Source organism: Oncorhynchus kisutch, unplaced genomic scaffold (genome assembly GCF_002021735.2).
Source record: "Oncorhynchus kisutch isolate 150728-3 unplaced genomic scaffold, Okis_V2 scaffold4048, whole genome shotgun sequence".
Classification (NCBI taxonomy): Eukaryota; Metazoa; Chordata; class Actinopteri; order Salmoniformes; family Salmonidae; genus Oncorhynchus; species Oncorhynchus kisutch.
Window position 1 is genome coordinate 1 of NW_022265993.1, and position 18885 is coordinate 18885.

The 18885-nt window shown below is 48.6% G+C and overlaps 1 pseudogene; it reads left to right on the forward strand.

Moving 5' to 3' along the window:
* The first annotated feature begins 85 nt into the window (after positions 1-85).
* Positions 86-18885, forward strand: part of LOC109885087 (unconventional myosin-Va-like) — a 43411-nt pseudogene continuing 24611 nt past the window's right edge.

Genomic DNA, 18885 nt, shown 5'->3' on the forward strand with positions numbered 1-18885 from the left:
TCCCTTTTCCTCTCCCCTTTCCTTTCCTCTCCCCTCCTTTTCTTCTGCCCTCTCTCTCCCCTCTCCTTTCCTCTCCTATCTACAGCATGTGTTCAAGCTGGAGCAGGAGGAGTATTTGAAGGAGCAGATTCCCTGGACTCTGATAGACTTCTATGATAACCAGCCATGTATCAACCTCATAGAGGCCAAGATGGGGGTCTCGACCTGCTGGACGAAGAGTGCAAGGTAGGCACACACACACACACACACATAATGCAGAGGCACACATGCATACATACATGCATACATACACAAATACGTAATGCAGGGGCGTACACAGACACCCATAACACAGACACACACACATCCAGAGTAACTAGTGTGAACCAGTGTTCTGTGTGTCCAGATGCCTAAAGGTTCAGATGACTCGTGGGCCCAGAAGCTGTATAACACCCATCTGAAGACCTGCTCTCTGTTTGAGAAACCTCGCATGTCCAACAAAGCCTTCATCATACAGCACTTCGCTGACAAGGTACTGATCACTGTGTGTTGATGTCTTGGCTGACCCAGTACTGCTGAGTTCTGTCTCAGTGTCGCGTTACAGAGAGCGGGAAGTGAGCGGGTTCACTCTATGAATAAAGTGAATGCTGTTCTGATTGTCAATTTTGACTCAGATTATCAATCTTAGTCAAAGTTGACAGTTCTGATTGATAATCTGAGTCAAAATGGACATTTCTGAAAATCAATTTGGATTAAAGTGTCAGCAAAATGGCTTTATTTTCTAACTGTTGTGTCCAGGTGCAGTACCAGTGTGATGGTTTTCTGGAGAAGAACAAGGACACAGTGAATGAAGAGCAGATCAATGTCCTGAAGGCCAGCAAGGTGTGTGTCCCTGCCAAACACACACACACTGCACGTTCAATGGGTAACACACACACTGCACGTTCAATGGGTAACACACACACACTGCACGTTCAATGGGTAACACACACACACTGCACGTTCAATGGGTAACACACACACACTGCACGTTCAATGGGTAACACACACACACTGCACGTTCAATGGGTAACACATATATTTGATGACTTTCTCATTAGTATGTTTGACAGTCTGTGTTGTCTCACTGAATGACCTCCGACAGGGAACCCAGTGAAGGTCAGGAGAAGAAACAGCAACCCTCTGCTGTCTATGTGTTGTAATGATGTGCACACAGTGGAGACATTTTCTGTCCACCAAATAGGCCTTGCAGTGTGTGTGTATAAAGACTCACTCTGCCGTTGTTCTGTTGTAGAGGCCAGCAGCAGCAGAGAGGGGTAAGGGTTTAAAACACTCCTTTAACCCCTAACACCTTAAACACACCAGGGTTAACTACACTGGAACAATCATCCATGGCAATACTGTGTGGTGTGTGTGTGTGTGTGTGTGTGTGTGGGTGTGTGTGTGTGTGTGTGTTGTGTGGTGTTGCCATGGAAACCAGCTTGGACTAACAAGTAATGGTGTAGAAGTGATAATGACTCTTTAATGAGAATGAAGCTATAGAAAATCTAGCATTTCAACCCATCATCATGGTTCTGTGTGTGTTTGTGTCAATAATAAACACACAGTCCTTCTGTGCCTACCATCAGCAAAGAGACGGCTCAGTCATGTGTTCTGCTGTCTGAGCCGTCAGACATTGTGCCGTGTCTATGGCTGATCCCGTGTTATCATTACAAACAGCCTTGGTCAGCAGACACCATGACACCTACCCTGCCTGTGCTGATGGCTCTTTGATTTGGATTTCTACGTTTATATCAATTATACTTTTAATGTTTTAGATGTGTGTACTGCAATTATTTTCAATTCCTAGGTTTCTTTCATTTTGTTGAATCTTTATTTTGTCGTTGTGTTTGTTTTCCATCTGTTTTCCATGTGTCTTTCCCGTCATGACAACAACCGTTAAACAGCTAAAGGTAAACATGCTGCCCTCCTCATTTCTTTCTGTCTCAACCTTCTAACCCACACCATTCATTCTTCCTCACCGTGGTCTCACAATAGTTCAAATGGCACTGAAGTATGTGGGGAGGTGGTGAGGGTGAGGCTGAACGGACGCTGCAGAACTGGAGGCTGCGCCGTGGCCCATCTTAACCAACCACAATACAGAGAACACAATAACCAATCGCTTTCTCCTTGAACCGTAACATGTACAATGTTCTTTGTTGTCATTTTAGATAGAAAGGATGGTATGAATAAGCCAGATACCCATGTTAACAATGCAAACTATTAGCTTAGCAAGTTTGTGACGTAACTGTCTGTTGGCTGCTGTTACCTTTTTATTTATACAAGTCATGTACAGTGGGGCAAAAAAAGTATTTAGTCAGCCACCAATTGTGCAAGTTCTCCCACTTAAAAAGATGAGAGGCCTGTAATTTTCATCATAGGTACACTTCAACTATGACAGACAAAATAAGAAGAAAAAAAATCCAGAAAATCACATTGTAGGATTTTTTATAAACTTATTTGCAAATTATGGTGGAAAATAAGTATTTGGTCCCCTACAAACAAGCAAGATTTCTGGCTCTCACAGACCTGTAATTTCTTCTTTAAGAGGCTCCTCTGTCCTCCACTCGTTACCTGTATTAATGGCACCTGTTTGAACTTGTTATCAGTATAAAAGACACCTGCCCACCACCTCAAACAGTCACACTCCAAACTCCACTATGGCCAAGACCAAAGAGATGTCAAAGGACACCAGAAACAAAAGTGTAGACCTGCACCAGGCTGGTGATCACAAGAACAGTGAGCAAAAATCCCAGAACCACACGGGGGACCTAGTGAATGACCTGCAGAGAGCTGGGACCAAAGTAACAAAGCCTACCATCAGTAACACACTACGCCGCCAGGGACTTAAATCCTGCAGTGCCAGACGTGTCCTCCTGCTTAAGCCAGTACATGTCCAGGCCCGTCTGAAGTTTGCTAGAGAGCATTTGGATGATCCAGAAGAAGATTGGGAGAATGTCATATGGTCAGATGAAAAAAATATATAACTTTTTGGTAAAAACTCAACTCGTCGTGTTTGGAGGACAAAGAATGCTGAGTTGCATCCAAAGAACACCATACCTACTGTGAAGCATGGGGGTGGAAACATCATGCTTTGGGGCTGTTTTTCTGCAAAGGGACCAGGACGACTGATCTGTGTCAAGGAAAGAATGAATGGGGCGATGTATCGTGAGATTTTGAGTGAAAACCTCCTTCCATCAGCAAGGGCATTGAAGATGAAATGTGGCTGGGTCTTTCAGCATGACAATGATCCCAAACACACCGCCCGGGCAACAAAGGAGGTCCTGGAGTGGTCCTGGAGTGGCCTAGCCAGTCTCCAGATCTCAACCCCATAGAAACTCTTTGGAGGGAGTTGAAAGTCCATGTTGCCCAGCAACAGCCCCAAAACATCACTGCTCTAGAGGAGATCTGCATGGAGGAATGGGCCAAAATGTTTGACCTCTGTCATTGCCAACAAAGGGTATATAACAAAGTATTGAGAAACTTTTGTTATTGACCAAAAACTTATTTTCCACCATAATTTGCAAATAAATTCATAAACAATCCTACAATGTGATTTTCTGGATTTTTTTTCTTCTCATTTTGTCTGTCATAGTTGAAGTGTACCTATGATGAAAATTACAGGCCTCTCTCATCTTTTTAAGTGGGAGAACTTGCACAATTGGTGGCTGACTAAATACTTTTTTGCCCCACTGTATATATGTGTGTCAATTAAGAACAGTGTTTTATTTGCAATATTGTGTGTGTGTAGTTGGACCTGCTAGTGGAGCTGTTTCAGGATGAGGAGAAAGTGACCAGTCCAACAGGGACCGCTCCAGGAGGTCGAACACGACTCAGCGTCAAACCAAAAGAGGTCAGATCTGGAGCAAGCAGCAAGGAGCACAAGAAGACTGTTGGCTGCCAGGTAGATTGATCATAGACACACACCTACGGACACTCAGAACAGGGTTGGGACTTGCCAACCAGAGTCAGAACAGCTGAAATGTAAAAGTGAAGGACTTGAATAATCTCCTCTCTTTACTCTTTCTCCTCTGTCTCTGTCCTCTCTTCTCACACTCTCCTCCGTCTCTGTCCTCTCTTCTCCCTCTCTCCTCTGTCTCTGTCCTCTCTTCTCCCTCTCTCCTCTGTCTCTGTCCTCTCTTCTCCCTCTCTCCTCTGTCTCTGTCCTCTCTTCTCCCTCTCTCCTCTGTCTCTGTCCTCTCTTCTCCCTCTCTCCTCTGTCTCTGTCCTCTCTTCTCCCTCTCTCCTCTCTCTGTCCTCTCTTCTCCCTCTCTCCTCTGTCTCTGTCCTCTCTTCTCCCTCTCTCCTCTCTTCTCCCTCTCTCCTCTCTTCTCCCTCTCTTCTGTCCTCTGTCTCTGTCCTCTCTTCTCCCTCTCTCCTCTGTATCTGTCCTCTCCTCTCTCTGTCCTCTCTTCTCCCTCTCTTCTCTCCTCTCCTCCTGTAGTTCCGGAACTCTCTGGCTATGTTGATGGAGACTCTGAATGCGACCACTCCTCACTATGTTCGCTGCATCAAGCCCAACGACCTCAAGTTCCCCTTCACGTAAGTATCTGCATGCTCTATGGTTAAGTTGCCATAGTTCCATCTGACTTGGCCAGATGATGTTAGGTGAATGGAATTGCGATGTCATGAGGCTGAATGGTTCTCTCCAGGTTTGGCTGGTATGGTTGGATTAACTATGTGAATGTTGTCTTTAGGTTTGACTCTAACATTAGTGGAATGTTGTCTTTAAGTTTGACCCTAATGTTAGGTGTACGTTGTCTTTAGGTTGAGCTGAATGTTGTGCTTGGGTCTGACCCTAACGTTAGGTGAATGTTGTCTTTAGGTTTGACCCTAAGCGAGCGGTGCAGCAGCTCAGAGCCTGTGGTGTTCTGGAGACCATCCGCATCTCAGCTGCAGGCTTCCCATCCAGATGGACCTACCAGGAGTTCTTCAGTCGTTACCGGGTTCTGATGAAGCAGAAGGACGTCCTGTCGGACAGGAGGCTGACCTGTAGGAACGTCCTGGAGAAACTGGTGCAGGTATGAGTGGTCAGGGGTTAGAGGTCAGGCCTGTTTGAAATCAACTACATTGCAATCAGACTGTGCATAATCAAAGATCTACACCACTTTCCGTCCCAACTATTTATGTCAGATATGGTCAACTCTAGTCCTCGGGGGCCGGAGGGGTGAGACATATTCTCTCCATCCCTAGCACACCCAGCTGATTAAACTAATTGCATGATGAGACAGGTTTGGTAGCTGGGGCAAAAGTGTGACACCAATCATAAATCCCTGATTTATGCAATTCTGCAATTCTGGACCTCACCTTGCTCAAACTGATCCCCTACAACATGATGTTTCTCTCTGTCTCTCTCCAGGACCAGGACAAGTACCAGTTTGGTAAGACTAAGATCTTCTTCAGGGCTGGTCAAGTTGCCTACCTGGAGAAGCTGAGGGCTGATAAGCTGAGGAAGGCGTGCGTCCGTATCCAGAAGACCATCCGCTGCTGGCTGGTACGCAAGAAGTACCTCCGAAAGAAGCATGCTGCCATCACCATCCAGAGATACACCCGCGGACACCAGGCCCGCTGGTCAGTGGAGCACACACCTGTCACTCAGCACCCTCTTGACAATCACCATGCAGATAAAAGTAGTTAGACTGTATGACTTCCTGAAAAGGAGCCAATCAGAATTGTCTGATGTATTGTAGGAAGTGGGAACATTTGTATAAATATCTATTTGTGATTTGATTTATGTGTTAATCGGATCAGTTGGAGGTTATTGGTGGGTAAATTATAGTAATTCAACAGCATTTTTCACCAATTACCATGACTACACTCTCTCTCTCTCTCCCCTACCTCTGTCTCCTCTCTCCCACTTCTCACTCTCTCTCCTGCCTCCCCTCTTTCTCCCCCCTGCCTCTCTCCCTCCCCTCTCTATCTCTCTCCTGCCTCCCCTCTCTCTCTCCCCTGCCTCTCACCCTCCCCTCTATCTCTCTTGCCTCCTCTGTCCCCCTCTCTCTCTCTCCTGCTGCCTCCCCTCTCTCTCCCCCCTGCCTCTCTCCCTCCCCTCTCTATCTCTCCTGCCTCCTCTGTCCACCTCTCTCACTCTCTCCTGCCTCCCCTCTCTCTCCAATGCCTCTCTCCCTCCCCCTGCCTCTCTCCCTCCCCCAGTCTGGTTAAGTACATGCGTCAGACCCTGGCAGCCATCACTATCCAGAAGTTTCAGAGGATGTGTGTCCAGAGGAAAGTGTACCTACAGAAGCAGGCTGCTGCCCTGGTCATGCAGACTATTCTCAGAGCGTACATGGCCCGACAGAAATACCAAGGGGTGAGAGATGCATACAGTATATACACACACACTACATGTTTCTTGTTTTACTCTCTTTGTGGGGGGACATTTGTGGAGATTAGGATAGAAGAACCAACACACACACCTAGCACTGCCAGCTAATAGCACAGCTGTCCTGCATGTCTGTTAGCAGTGTGGTTTATAAATAACCCCAGTTCAATGTTGGATGGACTTGGGTCACCCTCATACCTGGACCACTCCCAGGGAATTAGGGAGAAAACTAGGCTGGTGTCTCTGGTTACTTGGAGTTAGGTATAGAACTAGGCTGGTGTCTCTCTGGTTACTGGGAGTTAGGAAGAGAACTAGGCTGGTGTCTCTGGTTACTGGGAGTTAGGAAGAGAACTAGGCTGGTGTCTCTGGTTACTGGGAGTTAGGTATAGAACTAGGCTGGTGTCTCTGGTTACTGGGAGTTAGGGAGAGAACTAGGCTGGTGTCTCTGGTTACTGGGAGTTAGGGAGAGAACTAGGCTGGTGTCTCTGGTTACTGGGTGTTAGGGAGAGAACTAGGCTGGTGTCTCTGGTTACTGGGAGTTAGGGAGAGAACTAGGCTGGTGTCTCTGGTTACTGGGAGTTAGGGAGAGAACTAGGCTGGTGTCTCTGGTTACTGGGAGTTAGGGAGAGAACTAGGCTGGTGTCTCTGGTTACTGGGAGTTAGGGAGAGAACTAGGCTGGTGTCTCTCTGGTTACTGGGAGTTAGGGAGAGAACTAGGCTGGTGTCTCTCTGGTTACTGGGAGTTAGGGAGAGAACTAGGCTGGTGTCTCTGGTTACTGGGAGTTAGGTATAGAACTAGGCTGGTGTCTCTGGTTACTGGGAGTTAGGGAGAGAATTAGGCTGGTGTCTCTGGTTACTGGGAGTTAGGGAGAGAACTAGGCTGGTGTCTCTGGTTACTGGGAGTTAGGGAGAGAACTAGGCTGGTGTCTCTCTGGTTACTGGGTGTTACGGAGAGAACTAGGCTGGTGTCTCTCTGGTTACTGGGAGTTAGGGAGAGAACTAGGCTGGTGTCTCTCTGGTTACTGGGTCTTAGGGAGAGAACTAGGCTAGTGTCTCTGGTTACTGGGAGTTAGGGAGAGAACTAGGCTGGTGTCTCTGGTTACTGGGTCTTAGGGAGAGAACTAGGCTAGTGTCTCTGGTTACTGGGAGTTAGGGAGATAACTAGGCTGGTGTCTCTCTGGTTACTGGGTGTTAGGGAGAGAACTAGGCTGGTGTCTCTCTGGTTACTGGGTGTTAGGGAGAGAACTAGGCTGGTGTCTCTGGTTACTGGGTGTTAGGGAGAGAACTAGGCTGGTGTCTCTCTGGTTACTGGGTGTTAGGGAGATAACTAGGCTGGTGTCTCTCTGGTTACTGGGTGTTAGGGAGAGAACTAGGCTGGTGTCTCTCTGGTTACTGGGTGTTAGGGAGAGAACTAGGCTGGTGTCTCTCTGGTTACTGGGTGTTAGGGAGAGAACTAGGCTGGTGTCTCTCTGGTTACTGGGTGTTAGGGAGATAACTAGGCTGGTGTCTCTCTGGTTACTGGGTGTTAGGGAGAGAACTAGGCTGGTGTCTCTCTGGTTACTGGGTGTTAGGGAGATAACTAGGCTGGTGTCTCTCTGGTTACTGGGTGTTAGGGAGAGAACTAGGCTGGTGTCTCTGGTTACTGGGTCTTAGGGAGAGAACTAGGCTAGTGTCTCTGGTTACTGGGAGTTAGGGAGATAACTAGGCTGGTGTCTCTGGTTACTGTGTCTCTCTCTCTCTCTCTCTCTGTGTCTCTGACATCACTTGTCTGTTATATTAGGCAGAATAGTAGACGCTAGAGAGCTCTCCTGTTGTTGTGGATTAACAGCAAGATGAAGGCCAGGAGACCAATAAGAGCTCAGGAACACCAGAATTCTCACATTACATTCACAGGAACTAACTCTTTCTTTCTCCCTCTCTCTCCACAGTTGCTGCGTAACCACAAAGCTGTGTTCATCCAGAAACACGTGCGTGGCTGGCTGGCCAGACAGCGGTACAAGCGCTCCCTACGAGCCATCGTCTATCTGCAGTGCTGCATCAGGAGGCTGAAGGCCAAGAAAGAGCTGAAGAAGCTGAAAATCGAGGCCCGCTCCGTTGAACATTTCAAGAAACTTAACGTTGGCATGGAGAATAAGATCATGCAGCTGCAGAGGAAGTTAGACGAACAGGTTGGGGCTCTGTACAAACCAGGTGGCCATTTTGGATCTTTGTGCTGCTGGATAACAAACTCTCTCCTCCAAGAGTGGCTGCTCGAATAGAACATGCATCTTCACACATTACATCAACATGATCTCTCTCTCTCCCAGGCTAAAGACAACCGTGTGACTAGCGAGCGGCTGAACTGTCTGGAGACGTCCCACGCGGTGGAGAGTGAGAAGCTGAAGGTAGAGGTGTCTAAGCTGAAGGGGATAGAAGAGGAAGCCAAGAACAACGCCAACCGTGTCACTTCCCTTCTGGAGCAGCTGGAGAGGCTGAGGAAGGAGCTGACCACCACCCAGAAAGAGAAGAAGACCATTGAGGACTGGGCTACCAAGTACAGGGATGAGATGGAAAAGGTGAGGGATGAGGAGGGTGGTGGGATAGAAAAGGGCTCACTCTAGTCATCTCTTCATCTTGTCTCCTCAGATATATTTCAGATAAATGGCTCCCTTTCATACATCGTTCCCATAGTGGCCCTATAGAAGTGTGACAAGTTTGTATAAGAATGTGTAATGTGTGTCGTGGTTCAATGGTTTAGGACCCAGGGGAATCTACTGCAGACTGGGCACATGGCGGGCTGGGAGGCCATTGCCTTGGTGCAGGTGAGACCGGTAGACTAGTGTAGTGTAGGTGAGACAGGTAGACTAGTGTAGTGTAGGTGAGACAGGTAGGCTAGTGTAGTGTAGTGTGGGTGTGTAGGTGAGACAGGTAGACTAGTGTAGTGTGGGTGTGTAGGTGAGACAGGTAGACTAGTGTAGTGTGGGTGTGTAGGTGAGACAGGTAGACTAGTGTAGTGTGGGTGTGTAGGTGAGACAGGTAGACTAGTGTAGTGTGGGTGTGTAGGTGAGACAGGTAGACTAGTGTAGTGTGGGTGTGTAGGTGAGACAGGTAGACTAGTGTAGTGTGGGTGTGTAGGTGAGACAGGTAGACTAGTGTAGTGTAGGTGAGACAGGTAGACTAGTGTGGTGTAGGTGAGACAGGTAGGCTAGTGTAGTGTAGGTGAGACAGGTAGACTAGTGTAGTGTGGGTGTGTAGGTGAGACAGGTAGGCTATTGTAGTGTGGGTGTGTAGGTGAGACAGGCCTCAAACAATCGGAAAGGGAAAATGACTTTACCCCAGTCCTCAGCAGTCCAATCCCTGTACCTTTTGCTGAATATCAGTCTGTCCCTGATGTTTTTCCTGGAGAGAAGTGGCTTATTTGCTGCCCTTCTTGACACCAGGCCATCCTCTAAAAGTCTTCGCCTCACTGTGCATGCAGATGCACTCACACCTGCCTGCTGCCATTCCTGAGCAAGCTCTGTACTGGTGGTGCCCCGATCCCGCAGCTGAATCAACTTTAGGAGACTGTCCTGTCGCTTGCTGGACTTTCTTGGGCGCCCTGAGCCTTCTTCACAACAATTGAACCGCTGTCCTTGAAGTTCTTGATGATCTGATAAATGGTTGATTTAGGTGCAATCTTACTGGCAGCAATCCTTGCCTGTGAAGCCCTTTTTGTGCAAAGCAATGATGACGGCACGTGTTTCCTTGCAAGTAATCATGGTTGACAGAGGAAGAACAATGATTCCAAGCACCACCCTCCTTTTGAAGCTTCCAGTCTGTTATTCGAACTCAATCAGCATGACAGAGTGATCTCCAGCCTTGTCCTCATCAACACTCACACCTGTGTTAACGAGAGAAATCACTGACATGATGTCAGCTGGTCCTTTTGTGGCAGGGCTGAAATCCAGTGGAAATGTTTTTTGGGGGATTCAGTTCATTTGCATGGCAAAGAGGGACTTTGCAATTCCTCTGATCACTCTTCATAACATTCTGGAGTATATGCAAATTGCATCATACAAACTGAGGCAGCAGACTTTGTGAAAATTTATATTTGTGTCATTCTCAAAACTTTTGGCCACGACTGTGGTATGGATGTGTAGGTGAGACAGGTAGGCTAATGTACCGTGGGTGAGACAGGTAGGCTAGTGTAGTGTGGGTGTGTAGGTGAGACAGGAAGGCTAGTGTACTGTGGGTGTTTAGGTGAGACAGGTAGACTCATGTGGTTGTGTAGTTAATAGCAGGTAGACTAGTGCTAGCTGTGCAGTACAGTAGAGCAGTCCTCCAGAAGCCCAGTGAAATCAACTAAACCCCAATGTCCTTGCAGTCCAGACCTGAGTCAGATACAGAACATCTGTCAAATACTGAAGATGCACTTGATTTGTTTCACCCTGTACACTGGGACCAATGGAAATGTTCTGAAACGCCCCCAACTCTGCACACTGGTCCAGCAAATCAAGTGCACCTTTAAGTATTTGAAACTATTTGACCCAGATCTGCTAGTGTTCTCAAATCACATGATTGATGGATTACTGGACCAATAGGCTGTGGTAGACTTGATTGAAGTATTTTCTCCTGTGTGTGAAGATGGTAGCAGAGCTGAAGCAGCAGAATGGTCTGCTGAAGACCGAGAAAGACGACCTGAACCGAATGATCAAGGAACAGAGCCAGCAGATGACAGGTACCAAACCATCCACTAGCTTTAGACCAATCATGTTCACTTTTACTATATTTAGACCAATCACATTCCGTGTAAATACTTTTAGACCAATCACACTCATTGTTGAAGTTCCATACAGAGAATTGATGATACGCTCCCCACACGTGCTGAACTTGTCTTCTTTCTCCTCTCTCTCTCCCTCTTTCCCTTCTTCTCTCTTGGCTCTCTCCTCCCCATCTCCTCCCCCTTTCCCTTCTTCTCTCTGTGCTCTCTCCTCCCCACCTCCTCCCCCTTTCCCTTCTTCTCTCTGTGCTCTCTCTTCCCATCTCCTCCCCCTTTCCCTTCTTCTCTCTGTGCTCTCTCTTCCCCACCTCCTCTACCTCCCCCTTTCCCTTCTTCTCTCCATCTCCTCCACCTCCCCCTTCCCTTCTTCTCTCTGTGCTCTCTCCTCTCCATCTCCTCCACCTCCCCCTTTCCCTTCTTCTCTCTGTGCCTCTCTCTCCATCTCCTCTACCTCCCCTTTCCCTTCTTCTCTCCATCTCCTCACCTCCCCCTTTCCTTCTTCTCTCTGTGCTCTCTCCTCCCCATCCTCCTCCCACCTCCCCCCCTTCCCTTCTTCTCTCTGTGATCTCTCCTCCCCACCTCCTCCCCTTTCCCTTCTTCTCATCTGTGCTCTCTCCTCCCCAACATCCTCCCCACCTCCTCCCCCATTTCCCTTCTTCTCTCTGTGCTCTCTCCTCCCCACCTCACTCCCCCCATTTCCCTTCTTCTCTCTGTGCTCTCTCCTCCCCACCTCCTCCCCATTTCCCTCTTCTCTCTGTGCTCTCCCCCTCCCCACCCTCCCTCCCCTTTCCCTTCTTCTCCTCTGTGCTCTCTCCTCCCCACCTCCTCTACCTCCCCCTTTCCCTTCTTCTCTCTGTGCTCTCTCCTCCCCACCCTCCTCCCCCTTTCCCTTCTCTCTGTGCTCTCTCCTCCCATCTCCTCCACCTCCTCCCCCTTTCAGAGAAAATGACTCGTGCATTAGCAGAGGAGACTCAGCAGTTGGAGAGCGATCTGAACGAGGAGAGGTCTCGCTACCCAGAACCTCCTAACAGAACACCTGAGACTGGAGGAACGCTACGACGACCTCAAGGAAGAAATCACTCTCTCTGTGGTAGGAGGCTAACGCATAGCATGTCAACAATTTCACACTCACAAACACTGGACCAAACCAGAACACACACACTCACAAACACTGGACCGAACCAGACCACACACACTCACAAACACTGGACCGAACCAGACCACACACACTCACAAACACTGGACCGAACCAGACCACACACACTCACAAACACTGGACCGAACCAGACCACTCACAAACACTGGACCGAACCAGACCACACACATTCACAAACACTGGACCGAACCAGACCACACACACTCACAAACACTGGACCGAACCAGACCACACACACTCACAAACACTGGCCTGACCAGACACCACACTCACAAACACTGCTGGCTGAACCAGACCACACACACTCACAAACACTTGACCGAACCAGACCACACACACTCACAAACACTGGACCGAACCAGACCACACACACAAACACTGGACCGAACCAGACCACACACACGCCACACTGCCCCACCATACTAAACGCACACACACCAAACAAACACACTGCACCATACCACAAACACACTCTAAAGTCGCCTTGCCCCTCCTTTCTCCAGAGCGTGCCCAAGCCCGGCCACAGGAGAACAGACTCCACCCACAGCAGCAACGGATCAGAGTGCACCTACAACTCAGAGTTCGCCGAATCAGAAGAAAGTTCCCGACATGGAGAAGTGAGTGGGAGGGGACTTAGACAGAAACTTCCACTCACCATTAGAAAATGTTACAAAATAGTTGTTAATGTTGCTTCAACCTGTTCTGTAGTTATTTTAACAGTTATTACAACTACAACCCTGCAGAATTGGTCGTCATTCAGTGAAACACTTTCTGTAATGTTTTAGTATTGACAGCTAATGTCTTGAATGCCCATGACGATGCCCCAAAGCTCCGCCTGTCAGTGTCATTTCTGTCTCTGACCTCACTTCCTGTTGGGACAGGATGTGACCCGGGGCATGGACACGTCTCTGACTCTGAAGCTGCAGAAGCGCGTAACCGAGCTGGAGCAGGAGAAATCCTCTCTCCGCAACGAGCTAGAGAACAAGGAGGAGCAGTTCCAGCGGGCTAGAGTCAGGGTACAGCCACAGTACTACACAATATTACTACAATACTATGCTGTATTACTGTATTACAACCACAGTCTTACTTACTTTACTGTCGGACCTCTCCGTCTGTCAGGATGATGAGGAGCATAAGAAATCACGTGGAGCAGAACTGGAGTACGAGTCTCTCAAGGTATTGTATCGATATCCAATCTACTCATATCTACGGTAGTGGGTAGGGGATAGGACTTAGGTGGGCAACAGCTCGTGGCTCAAGGGCCCCGGGGGGGCCGCCAGTTGCCCATCACGGGGCTAGGGGTTGATTTGGGACTGGATTTGTCTGGGTGAGTGTGTTGTATACATAGATGGTTAGAGATCTCTAGATGGATATAACCCATTTTAGCATTGCCATTGCCGTCTCTATGGGTGTGTATTAACTCTGACTGCAGCTGGCGGCATCCATCTTTATTCCACAGCGCCAGGAGCTGGATTCCGAGAACAAGAAGTTGAAGCACGACCTAACCGCCATGAGGCAGAGCCTGCTGGGGTAATGCAGGTGCTGGGGCAGGGGCACCAGGAAGTCCACCCTACAAAGTTCTCATGGACCAACTGAACTCCTCGTGCGAGGAGCTGGAGGTGCGGAAAGAGGAGGTGCTGATTCTACGATCTCACTGGTCTCACAGAAGGAGGCCATGCAGCACAAGGTAGGATACATGGAGGGACACACACACACACACACACGGACATGTGCAAACACACACATGCACACTGACCCATGCACAGACACGCATATATGCACAGTCTCGCAGATATAGATATATACACATATATACACACACGTGAAACCTTTTCATGTCTGTCCACTGCACTATCAATGCTTCTAACACTCCAGTCTCTTCTCACCTTCTCTCCCTCTCTCCTCTCTTCTCTCTAATGCCATGCCTTCCTAAAGGATGAGAAGGTACTAGAACTCTGCTGACTGCATGCTCTGGGAATGACTAGCTTAAACACATACACACGTGCCACTGATTTATTTGCATGTAACACCACCATATGTATGGTCTTTAGATCCACAATACTGGATGGGTCAAGATTCACGTGGAATAATAGTGTCTTCTCTCTGTTCTCTGCCTGATGCTCTGTTGTGTCTTCTCTACATGTGAATGTGGTTATTTTCCTCTTTCTCTCTCATCTCCCTCCATGTCATCCCTCTCTCCAGGAGACGATGACAGAGCCAGTGCACTATGCAGAGGATGTCCATAAGATGAAGGACTCTGGTGCAATCACTCAGGCTTATTCTAGGACTCAAAGAGACCAACAGGTACAACTCTCTTTCTCTCTCTCTTTCACTTTCACTTTCCCTCCCCATCCCTCTATCTCCTTCTCTCTGTATCTCCTCAAACTCTCTCGCTTTCTCTCTCCCTCCCCTTCTCTTCGCTTTCTCTCTCCTTCTCGCTTTCCTCTCTCTTTCTTCGCTTTCTCTCTCCTTCTCGCTTTCTCTCTCCTTCTCGCTTTCTCTCTCCCTTTCTTTCTTTCACTTTCTCTTTGCTTTCCTTCCCCCTCTATCTCCCTTCTCTTTCTCTCTCCCCTTCTTCACTTTCCCCTCCCCCCTATCTCCTTCTGTCTGTCACCCCTCCTTCCCTCTTTAACCTTTCCCTCCCCCCTATCTCCTTCTGTCTGTCACCCCCCTTCCCTCTTTACCTTTCCCTCCCCCCTATCACCTTCTGTCTGTCACCCCCTTCCCTCTTTACCTTTCCCTCCCCCCTATCTCCTTCTGTCTGTCACCCCCCTTCCCTCTTTACCTTTCCCTCCCCCCTATCTCCTTCTGTCTGTCACCCCCCCCTTCCCTCTCCCCCTTTCCCTTCCTCCCCCAAGAGTTCCACAGAGGACTCATTACAGTACAAGCTCCCCACCAGTATGTCTGATGTACTCCATGAGTACACTCAGTGTGTGTGAGATCTGTATGTGTTTGAGAACTGTGTGTGTGAACTCCTCTCTCTGTTGTGCGCAGATCTCCCAGGTTCTTGCGTAAACCACTAGAAGCCAATGAGCTCCTAAATCGGCTCAGGTAACCAATCAGATGTGTCCTTTGCATTGTGAGGCGGAGCATGCGTGGCCACGCTGACCAATGAGGATTGAGCCAGATTGAGCGGAGGCTTTTTATTGGATAGGATAATATAGTTGATGATGGCTGGCTGATATTGAATCTATATTAATGATATATTATGTAGGTGATAAAACTAGATTTGCTTCAGTGCCAATGGTTCTGCTTGTTTTGCACGCCGGGCGATGCCTAACCTGTACTGTACTGTAAGTGGTGAAGGCAGCGTAAGCTGCCTGCTAATTGGTATGATGATGACGCTAAGCTAGGTTAGCCTGCGTAATATTGGTCATCGAACTAGCATGGTAATTAAGCTAAGCTAGGTTAGCCTACATAGCATTGGTAATCTAACTAGCATGTTGAAGCTAAGCTAGGTTAGCCTACATAGTATTGGTAATCTAACTAGCATGTTGAAGCTAAGCTAGGTTAGCCTACATAGTATTGGTAATCTAACTAGCATGTTGAAGCTAAGCTAGGTTAGCCTACATAGTATTGGTAATCTAACTAGCATGTTGAAGCTAAACTAGGTTAGCCTCCATATGGGTTGAAGGTTAGTCATGAATGATGCACAGACTCTTAATTACTAATCAGCTCCTATGAAATGTCTTCTGCATGGAACCAAACCTGCATCTTTACCAACCGTGTGCTTCCCTGTGTTGTGTTTTGTTAGTTCCATCATGTTGCTACCACCCTGTGTGTTACGTTGTGTTAAGAATCCTTGTCATTTCAGATTTGGATCATTTTGCTTGTTCTCTACCAGGGGTTGGAACCAAAATCATTTTCCAATTGTTTTGTTCTGACTAGAACCATAAAAAAAAAAAATCAGACCAGCAAAAAAAAAGTTCTGAACCGGTTCGAACCCAAAAAAAAGCAAAGATTAATATAATTCCTTTCTGTTCCTTTATAAACCTCTGAAATTGACTTTTTAAAAAAACATTTAGCTGGACATTAAGTTACTTCACCAATCAGTGAGGATATAGCAGCTTGCTATGGAGCGGGCAAGCTGTTTACATGCATTGGACAGACGAATGTAGGGCGTTGGATGAGACATTTTCCAGGTGGGGAGAGAGCGAGAGAGGGTGGAGGAGGGTTGGCTTGAAACAGTGGGCATCTTGTTGTTATGACATGCATCATCTGAATTAGGCCCACAGAATTATACCTTCAGAAGAGCGGCTTTTATGAAGGAACTTTGAATGTCTTTGAACTTCAGAAAGTTGTCTTAACGCTGGACCAGCTAGCTGGTATGTGCAGAGCGGCACCAGAATTAACATAAACACCTTTTACCTCTTTGTACTTAGTAAATCCAATGTGAAATGTGATAACTATAGTATCCTTAATTAGCATTGAAAAGGTTAATCCATTCTTCTCTGATTGTAAATCTCTCTCCCTAATTTCTGAATCAGACTTGTAACGTCAGTAGGCTACTAGACTATGCTTCAGAGGGGAAGGGGCAGGTAGCCTACACACGCGCACACTGGAACACTTTTCTGTCAGGCGGACACTGGAACACTTTTCTGTCAGGCGGACACTGGAACACTTTTCTGTCAGGCGGACACTGGAACATTTTTCTGTCAGGCGGACACTGGAACACTTTTCTGTCAGGCGGACACTGGAACACTTTTCTGTCAGGCAGACACTGGAACACTTTTCTGTCAGGCGGACACTGGAACACTTTTCTTAGTGACAGAGTGTGAGGGCTTTGAATATGCACTTTGTTACGTTTTTTGTGCGACTGAAAAACAATGCATGGAAAATAAAATAACGTTATTAACCGGTTCCATGCTTTTAAAATAATGGTTCTGTTCCAGAACAGTATAGATCACTTTTGTTCTGATTCTGTTCCTTGAAAAATGTATATTTTCCAGTTGTCGGTTCTGTTCCCTGAACTGGTTCCAACCCCTGTTCTAAACACACATAGATTCAGAATGCTAAGCACAACAAGCTGACACACACACACCCACCTCCTCTAGTCCACCACCATCCTACCTCCTCTAGTCCACCACCACCCCACCTGCTCTAGTCCACCACCACCCCACCTCCTCTAGTCCACCACCACCCCACCTCCTCTAGTCCACCACCACCCCACCTCCTCTAGTCCACCATCATCCCTCCTCCTCTAGTCCACCATCATCCCTCCTCCTCTAGTCCACCATTATCCCACCTCCTCTAGTCCACCATCATCCCACCTCCTCTAGTCCACCATCATCCCCCCCTCCTCTAGTCCACCATCATCCCTCCTCCTCTAGTCCACCATCATCCCTCCTCCTCTAGTCTACCACCTCCTCCAGTCCACCACCACCCCTCCTCCTCTAGTCCACCATCATCCCTCCTCCTCTAGTCCACCATCATCCCTCCTCCTCTAGTCCACACCTCCTCTAGTCCACCACCACCCCACCTCCTCTAGTCCACCATCACCCCACCTCCCCTAAGTCCACCATCACCCCACCTCCCCTAGTCCACCATCATCCCTCCTCCTCTAGTCCACACCATCATCCCTCCTCCTCTAGTCCACCATCATCCCTCCTCCTCTACTCCACCACCACCCCACCTCCTCTAGTCCACCATCATCCTACCTCTTCTAGTCCACCACCACCCCACCTCCTCTAGTCCACCACCACCCCACCTCCTCTAGTCCACCATCATCCCACCTCCTCTAGTCCACCATCATCCCTCCTCCTCTAGTCCACCACCACCCCTCCCTCTCTAGTCCACCATCATTCCACCTCCTCTAGTCCACCATCATCCCACCTCCTCTAGTCCACCATCATCCCACCTCCTCTAGTCCACCATCATCCTACCTCCTCTAGTCCACCACCACCCCACCTCCTCTAGTCCACCATCATCCCTCCTCCTCTAGTCCACCACCACCCCTCCCTCTCTAGTCCACCATCATCCCACCTCCTCTAGTCCACCACCATCCTACCTCCTCTAGTCCACCACCACCCCACCTCCTCTAGTCCACCATCATCCCTCCTCCTCTAGTCCCACCACCACCCCTCCCTCTCTAGTCCACCATCATCCTACCGTCCTCTAGCCACACCACCACCCCACCTCCTCTAGTCCACCATCATCCCACCCTCCTCTAGTCCACCATCATCCTACCGCCTCTAGTCCACCACCACCCCACCATCCTCTAGTCCACCATCATCCCACCTCCTCTAGTCCACCATCATCCCTCCTCCTCTAGTCCACCACCACCCCTCCCTCTCTAGTCCACCATCAATTCCACCTCCTCTAGTCCACCATCATCCCACCTCCTCTAGTCCACCATCATCCTACCATCCTGCTAGTCCACCACCACCCCCACCTCCCCTAGTCCACCATCATCCCACCTCCTCTAGTCCACCACCCCCCCACCTCTAGTCCACCACCACCACCCCTCCTCCTCTAGTCCACCACCATCCCACCTCCTCTAGTCCACCATCAATCCCACCTCCTCTAGTCCACCATCATCCTACCTCCTCTAGTCCACCACCACCCCACCTCCTCTAGTCCACCATCATCCACCTCCTCTAGTCCACCACCACCCCACCTCCTCTAGTCCACCATCATCCCTCCTCCTCTAGT